This window comes from Phalaenopsis equestris, unplaced genomic scaffold (genome assembly GCF_001263595.1).
Source record: "Phalaenopsis equestris unplaced genomic scaffold, ASM126359v1 Scaffold000469, whole genome shotgun sequence".
Taxonomy (NCBI): domain Eukaryota; kingdom Viridiplantae; phylum Streptophyta; class Magnoliopsida; order Asparagales; family Orchidaceae; genus Phalaenopsis; species Phalaenopsis equestris.
Genome location: NW_018164910.1, coordinates 204,557 through 212,425, shown reverse-complemented (window position 1 = coordinate 212,425; position 7,869 = coordinate 204,557). Strand labels below are relative to the sequence as shown.

Here is a 7,869-nt window from a genome sequence, read left to right as displayed (position 1 = left end):
TATTAAAAATACAAGACTAGAAAAATTTATAAGCAAATAAAAATATTAATTAAGAAAATAGAATAAAAATTATTAAATTAAATTCAAATGATAATTTCATATAAACAATAATTTTTAAATATTGCCCCAATCATAAACATCTTATGACTACGTGATTAAGGTTGTCTTGACCTCATTTTAAGTGAGGTCTAGTTTTCTTCTTAATGTTTAGGGTCTAGTCTTAGGATTCTCCCTTCGACTATCTTAGTCTTATAAATGAGACTCACATCATTTCAGAAGTTCAAACCACTTCGTTACCTTTTTGGAGTTTCGCATGTGGTTCTAGTTCTCTAGCACTTAGGAGGTTGAAACCAGCATGAGAAAACTCAAAAGGAATCCTTTTGAACCATTAAGCCCTTGGATTACTTTTTGCACAATTTGCACATTTGCGTACAAACATCGCAATTCGAGCAGTTGACTCGTTTAATTATTTAAATTCATATCGTCTGCGCTGTTATTGGTTGAAAAACTTAAACAAAATTTTGAAACCATCGATCACAAACTGATTTTTTAACAAAAATCGAATTTCACATGTTCTCAACCTGACCATCAACAAAGTTGTCCAGACGAACCTGAATGATGAAATACTATGCTGACACGTCCAAAACGTCGACTTTAGCTGAGAGAGACACTCATTTTAATATGGTTCCTAAAATGATCAAATTATGCTTGAATCTACGGAAATTAAATGAGTAACAATGACAATAATAAATAAATAAATAATCGTTAATTTCTTCTCCTAAATCTTAAATCCCTAATTCGCACGCCAACTCCTCTCCCTCTCGTTCGCGAATTTTTATTCGGTACGTGCACCGCATGAAGCCTTACATGCGGTACCGAATAAAAATTCGCCACGTGGAATGCGATTCCACGTGGGATGTTGTTCTGCACTTCTTAAGTCTCATGTGAATGGTGTTCCAACTGGTAAAACCTGACGGAACACCATTCACATTAGACTTGGGAAGTCCAGAACATCAAAACTGACAATTACATTTTCTTCTGTTCCCACAATTTTAACAAACCCATTACGACTTACTTGATACAAATCACATCTTCAGCGTTGACATCAGATTATATAACTCAATCAACTTTAGATGTGCGAAGAGCCTAAAACTTCCTCTCCATCAACTTTTGATCATTGATGCGACTGATTTTTCTACTGTTTATCGATCAAGATTATATGAATCACAAAATAACTCCATCTCATTGCCTCCGAGAAATCAGGAAACTTTCCATCAACATATCTCCATCTCAACGAACAGTACTTTGCTTGTTCGCCCATCTTCCTCCTTTCCTGCATTGAATGATTTAAGTTATAGAAAAACAAATAAGCCAATAGTAAGATAAGTGAGTCTACTAAAACAGCAAAGACAATAACACCATAATCACACGATAATAAACCCATAAATCCGCAGCAATAATACTCTCTTAAACGATACAATAACACAATAATACAACCATAATAATACCACAATAACCCAACAATAACACCAACATCAATCGTTAATAAAAATGACACGAGAATACCGCAATGATAATACCAGTTAACACTATAAATCATTACCCCACAATAACACCAATAGGAAGGACAGTGACACCATAATCACACGATAATAAAACTCTCTTCATTAGTACAATAACACAACAATAAAACCATAACAATACAGCAATAACCCCATTAGCCAAGAAAAGGACTTTGATATTGGGGCTGCAGTTAGATGCATTATTGTATTTGCAATTCTTGCGAACAAAGTAAACGATAGTATGAAATCCGAGAGAAAATTTTACAAAAATATTTTTTCAAAGAAAAGATAAAGATTAGTTATTTTATTAAATTCATATTGTAAACAATTATGGAAAAGATTAAATCGAAGAAACCATTATTAAATTCACTCAAAATCGTATTAAATTCATATTGTATTTCAACAAAAAGATTTAAATTTTGAAAAAAGTTGTCAAACAGATTCACAAGATTTAATCGAATTTAACATGTCATACCAAATAGCTTTCAAGATTTAAACACCCCATTATTTATTGGAGTTTCAGGATTTACTAATCCTACTTAAGTTAAATACCACTTGCAGCCAAACAGCCCCTAAAAATCACCATAATCATCACATCGAGAAATAGAATGGTGAGATGTAATAAAAAAAAAGTTATGCCTGGTAAGTAAATTAAAGTTTTAGAGATAAAAACCCTAGATCGGGATGATCTCTCGAAATCACAGAACCAGAGGAAGTGAGACGCTTACCGAAAGAGTGGAGATGCTTCCCGTTGATGTCTCCAGCGATGGCGCCCTTGAGGTCCCGGACTTCCCGTCCCGGACTTCCCGAAAAGAAGAAGCCGCGCGCACGATGGATCTTTACGAAGAGAGAGAATGAGCCAAAACGAATTCGTGCAAGTGACGGCTTATAAGTATACTTATAGGCTGTCAAAACGGCTCCTTTTCACGAATACCACGTGTTTGGGTTGTTAAGAAATGGTATTTGGGTTCGTTAAGTTTACGGGCCTAACCTGGATAACGGTTTCTTCCTTAGTCTTCAGCTATTTTTGTTCCTCTTTTTTATTCGAAATATTACTCATCCATTATATATATATTGTAAGTGATATTTTAAAAAAGTTTAGTTGACTACAAGTCTAGAAAAATTTATAAACAAATAAAAATATTAATTAAGAAAATATAATAAAAATTATTAAATTAAATTCAAATGTGTTTTCATATAAACAATAATTTTTAAATCTTGCCCCAATCCTAAACTTCTTATGACTAGGTGATTAGGGTTGTGTTAATCTCATTTTAAGTGAGGCCTAGTTTTCTTTTTAATGTTTAGGGTCTAGCCTTAGGATTCTCCCTTCAACTATCTTAGAGTCTTAGAAATGAGACCCACCTCATTTGAGAAGTTCAAACCACTTCTTGACTTTTTTGGAGTTCCGCATGTGTGGTTCACGTCCTCTAGCACTTAGGAGGTTGAAACTAACATGAGAAAACTCAAAAGTAGTCCCCATAGAACCATTAAGCCCTCAGATTGCCTTTTGCATAATTTGCACATTAGCGGGCACAAACCTCGTAATTCGAGCAGTCAACTCATTTAATTATTGAAATTCATATCGCTCGCGTTGTTATTAGTTGAAAAACTTTAAAAAAATTTTGAAACGATCGACCGCGTACCGATTTTTCGACGAAAATCGAATTTGACATGTTCTCGACGCGACCATCAACGAAGTTGTCCGGATGATCCCGGATGATGAAACAGACTATGCCGGCATGTTCAGAACGTCGACTTTAGCTGAGAGAAACACTCATTTTGATATGGTTCCAAACATGATCAAATTGTGTTTGAATCGATTAAAATTAAACGAGTTATTAATAAAATGAAATAAAAATAAAGATAATAATAAAATTAAAAAAAATCATTAATTTCTTCTCCTAAATCCTAAATCCCTAATTCCCTCGCCCGACTCCTCTCACTCTTGCTCGCGAGCTAGCCTAGCCGGTCTTCCTCTCGGCCCGAACTCCCTCCCCCTCACGTGGGAAAAAAATTGTGTATGCAAGACGTACGCAGCGCTGGGTACGTTTTGGAGATTATACAAGGGGTATAAGGAAGTTATATCCATGTTATACCCCCTTGTAACCTTCATATACCCTTCTGTAATCTACCTGCAACCTACAAATAAGTTTCGCGCTTCTGTTTTCATATATGAAGAACTTATTTGTAGGTTGCAGGTAGGTTACAGAAGACTACATGGAGGTTACAAGGGGGCATAACACGAATATGACCCCCTTATACCCTCTGTATAACCTCCAAAACGTAGGCAGCGCTGCGTATGTCTTACGTAAGTAAATTTTTTACCCTCACGTGACACGGAGAGTTGACTCCTAGCCCCGACATTTCCCTGCCCGAGAACCTCCTTCCCGAAGCCACGCCTGAAGCACTCGGTTGGCAATCCCCTTTCTTCCCTTCCCGACGCCTCATGCCCCTGCTCTTTGTCGCCATTTTCTCCTGTCCGTTACTCAGGTCGGCTCACCCTCCGCTAAGTTGTGACATTTACTCTTCGCCCTTCCTCTGTAACCCCCATTTGGGGGGAGTTTTTGGGATTGGCCAAAATTTTGATTTTCTTTGTTCTCCTTTGAGAAAACAAAAGAGAGGTGTGGTTGTTGTTGCATCTTTGGGCTGGTGGTTTTCCTGCTTGGTTCATCTTGTGTGAGGCTTTTGATCTCCACTTTTTGAAGTTTTTTTTTAGTCCTGATGGATTCGGATAAAGCCCCCAGTAAGGTAATTCTTCCCTATCTTTTTTTTTTTAATCTATTTTCTTTTTTACTTTGTTTCTTTTGCTTGGCAGAGGTAGAATGAGTCTAAAGAACAAAAAATCTTAAGCAAGGTTTTACTTTACGTACATTCGATCACCTTGCTTGGGTTCTTCTTTTGGAATCGTTGTTAATCACTTTGACTAATTAGGCGTTTAACAAGGTTGTTGAGTTTTGTCGCATGATATTAAGAGCTTCTTATTTGCGTTACATGACATCTAGAAGGCTTCTTGGCTTAAACCTCTCGTTTATCAAGAAGAAAGGATTTTGTCTCTTCACTGTTTATGACTTCTTTAATAAAAAAGTGACTTGATGCTATACGTGTGTATGCAAATCTTTTAACTTCATGGATTAGGTGAATGTGATGACCATTTCAGTTTCCTTTTACGAAAAGTTATGATCACTTGGGGAGATTCACATACTTACAAAAAATGGTGGTATCCCTTTCGTTGCATGAAAGATGTAGGTGGAAAGGGTATAAAAAGTGAAATATAGGTGCTAGATATGTAAAGACACAAATTGAGTGGCGTGTAAGTGGATATTGGCAATGAATTGTTGTTGTGAGATATGTACTTCCTGGCATAGAAATGAAACACAAATAACACAAGCAAACACATATCGTTTACGTGGTTCGATCCAACTGGATCTACTTCCACGGGAGGGAATCAATCAAATAATTCACTAAGGCAAAAGAAATGGAGAATACATAGCTTATACATAGAGATGAGCCCTAATCTTCTTTCTATGACCTCCCTATCAGACGACACCTTGATACAGAGCCTCAAGATGCTCTCCTCTTCTCTAGCTTTCTAGCTATTATCTCCTCCTTTGTGGTAGCTTAAGATCTCTTCCCTTACTCTCCTAAGCCTCACACCCTCTCTATTTATAAAAACAATAGAGCGGTAGGTGAGATGTAGGTGAGCGGTTCCAGATTACAAAAGTGTCCTTTTACCTTAGTTCAATAATTGAGGGTCAAAATAACAATTGTATATAATTTGGAGGCCATTGTTTTATTTTATTATTATTATTATTATTATTATTATTATTATTTTAAGTTTGAAGTGCAGTGCGCTTGGTTTTTGCTTACTGCCACTGTAATTTGATTTCGTTCAGCTATGGTTGGGTTTCTTTAATTCTCTGATTACTCGTTTCAACACCTGGGTTCTTTGTCTCTGTCTATGGCTTGATTTCGAAGGTGGCTGTCATGCTTTAATGTCTTACAAGGAAATTCTTCTTCTCTATTTTATATATATATCAGCCATGTAAATAGGGGATGTAAATGCATCCTGTAGTGATGATTTTGATATCAATTAGCTGTATGGAAGTTTCGTAGATTAAAAAAAAAAAAAACTTGGAAGATTTACATGCATACCACCTGTGCTTATGTGTTTAATCGCAACATTGACATATATACCACCCTGACCTTACATGTTTACATTTTTAAATTGCAGCATTTACGCATATATCACTCAAATCTTTCATTTTGTATCGAAAGTACCATTATTTTAACTTTTAAAGAGTGAAATACACATGCTCATACATTTGCTTTACATAAATTAATTGTTGTTGACGGTTACGTTCGGATGGTCTCCATTCATGGTATGGTACTATAAGGTATGTGCAGATTTCTATTTTCAAAGAGCCTAAATCATTTATGGAATTTGAAATTGGTGTAATTTAAAGTACTTTGCATTTCATGCAATATTCTTTGCTCACATTTTCGCAACTGAGCTGCGGTTTTATGTGGGGCTTCTGCGGCTCATTTGAGCTGCGGTTTTGGAGCTTTAATGGTGGTATTTTCGATGCAATATGAAAGATTTGAATGTTGTGAAAGTAGTATTTAGGTGTTACACTTGAGGTTAACCTGTATGTGTTCAGAATTTTACTCAAACTTTATAGCTATTCATATGCTCGGTGCCCGAAATTACAATTTCTTTGCACACATGTCATTCCTCTTAAGCATGGAAAATTCTAAACCTTGTCCCGAGAGCTTGTTGTTTTTCTAGTTGCAATGTCAGGGATGTCTTGGGTTTCATAACATTGCTGTTTGGAAAGGTTTTGAACATTATTTTAGACTGCCTGTGCTCTTTTTTTGGAGCAGGTTTTTGAACATTATTTTGGACTGCTTGTGCTCATGGTTTTGGAGCAGGTTTTGAAAATTAATTTTTTTTTCTAAATGATTTCGAATTCATTTGAACTTATTATGTTGTTAAATTAATCATCTAAAGCTAAATTTATATGCAGTGGTAATTAATTTTTCCTATGCTCAATGAACCTGAATAATTTAATTATCCCATGAGCAGAGTAATTAAGTATTCACTTGATGTTTTACCTATGAAATATGTGACTGGATGCACTTAAGGGCAGGCTGAATCATTAAGGATTTTGCTCTCGATTAAAGTTGGGTTTGTAGTGCTTTGAAGGTATTTAGGACTAGACATGTTTCCCTTTTCTAAACCGCATTAAGCAAATTTAGATCAGACTTAGTTCACTAATAAGCCCTTAAGTTTTCAGGGTAAATTTGTAACAATCAGAATGTCGGGTTAGATGGATTTAATTCTTATTAAAAAATCGTACTAATCATATAATCACCAATTAGGGGCATTAGATGAGTAAGTTATCATCTTCCATGCCTAAGCTATCTTAGGATCATCTAATTAGATTAATTTTCAAGTCACAATAATTTAAGAAAATTACAATTTTACCCTTGTTTTAGGAAAAGTGACGAGTTGGTTTCTACCTCTTAAACCCTTATGTTTCAAACATCTAAGATAGCTCATCATGATCAATCATACCCATTTACCCTTTCACTTAGCTTAAATTTTAATTACGACATCAAAATCCTATAATTGTCATTTTACCCTTAGGGTTTTCCACTTCATAATTCCTTAAATTTAACTCAAATGACTTTGAATTTTTTTTACTACCCCATTCATGGGTCAGTTAAAATATCAGAGTATAAATTAAAATTTTCTGATTTTTATTTGATTTTTTAGGATTAATTTAACTCAAAAATAGCGATTTCCAATGTTAATTCATTTAATTAATCAAAGTAAAGTTTCCGTCTTTAGAAAAATTATTGGAGGTTTACCTAGAACGGAGGACCACTTGGGTCAAATTTCATGAATTTTTTAATTATATTTTATTATTATAATTATTTGTTTATTTTGGTGGTTAATTAAATAAAAAATACATTTTATTTTAAAAATTCAGTTTTATATTTTTCATTCATCCCTCTAACTTCAAGGAACTCAGAGAAATTTATTTTGCATTTTTGTGATTTTTATTTTATTTAATTTTTGTGATTTTTATTTGCATTTTTGTGATTTTTATTTTATTTATTGTAATTATTTTAATGCAAAACTAAGGAAAATACATTTTTAAGCATTCACAAATACATAACTATAGTATGAAATTAAGAAAAATGTTTTAAGTGGTCCTAAGTGATCATGAAACAATTTGTGACATTTTGGTCCATTGTATTTTTGTGATTTTTAATTATTTTTAATTATTTTTAAATTGAA

At 34.3% G+C, this 7,869-nt stretch overlaps 1 protein-coding gene across 1 annotated transcript in view; it reads right to left on the bottom strand.

Moving 5' to 3' along the window:
• LOC110027958 overlaps positions 1–2,347 on the bottom strand; it is a 28,007-nt gene extending 25,660 nt beyond the window's left edge. Inside the window, exon 1 of the mRNA XM_020729625.1 lies at positions 2,291–2,347. The gene's annotated coding sequence lies outside the window, so the exon portion shown is untranslated. The remainder of the gene's footprint in view (positions 1–2,290) is intronic.
• Positions 2,348–7,869: the final 5,522 nt, after the last annotated feature.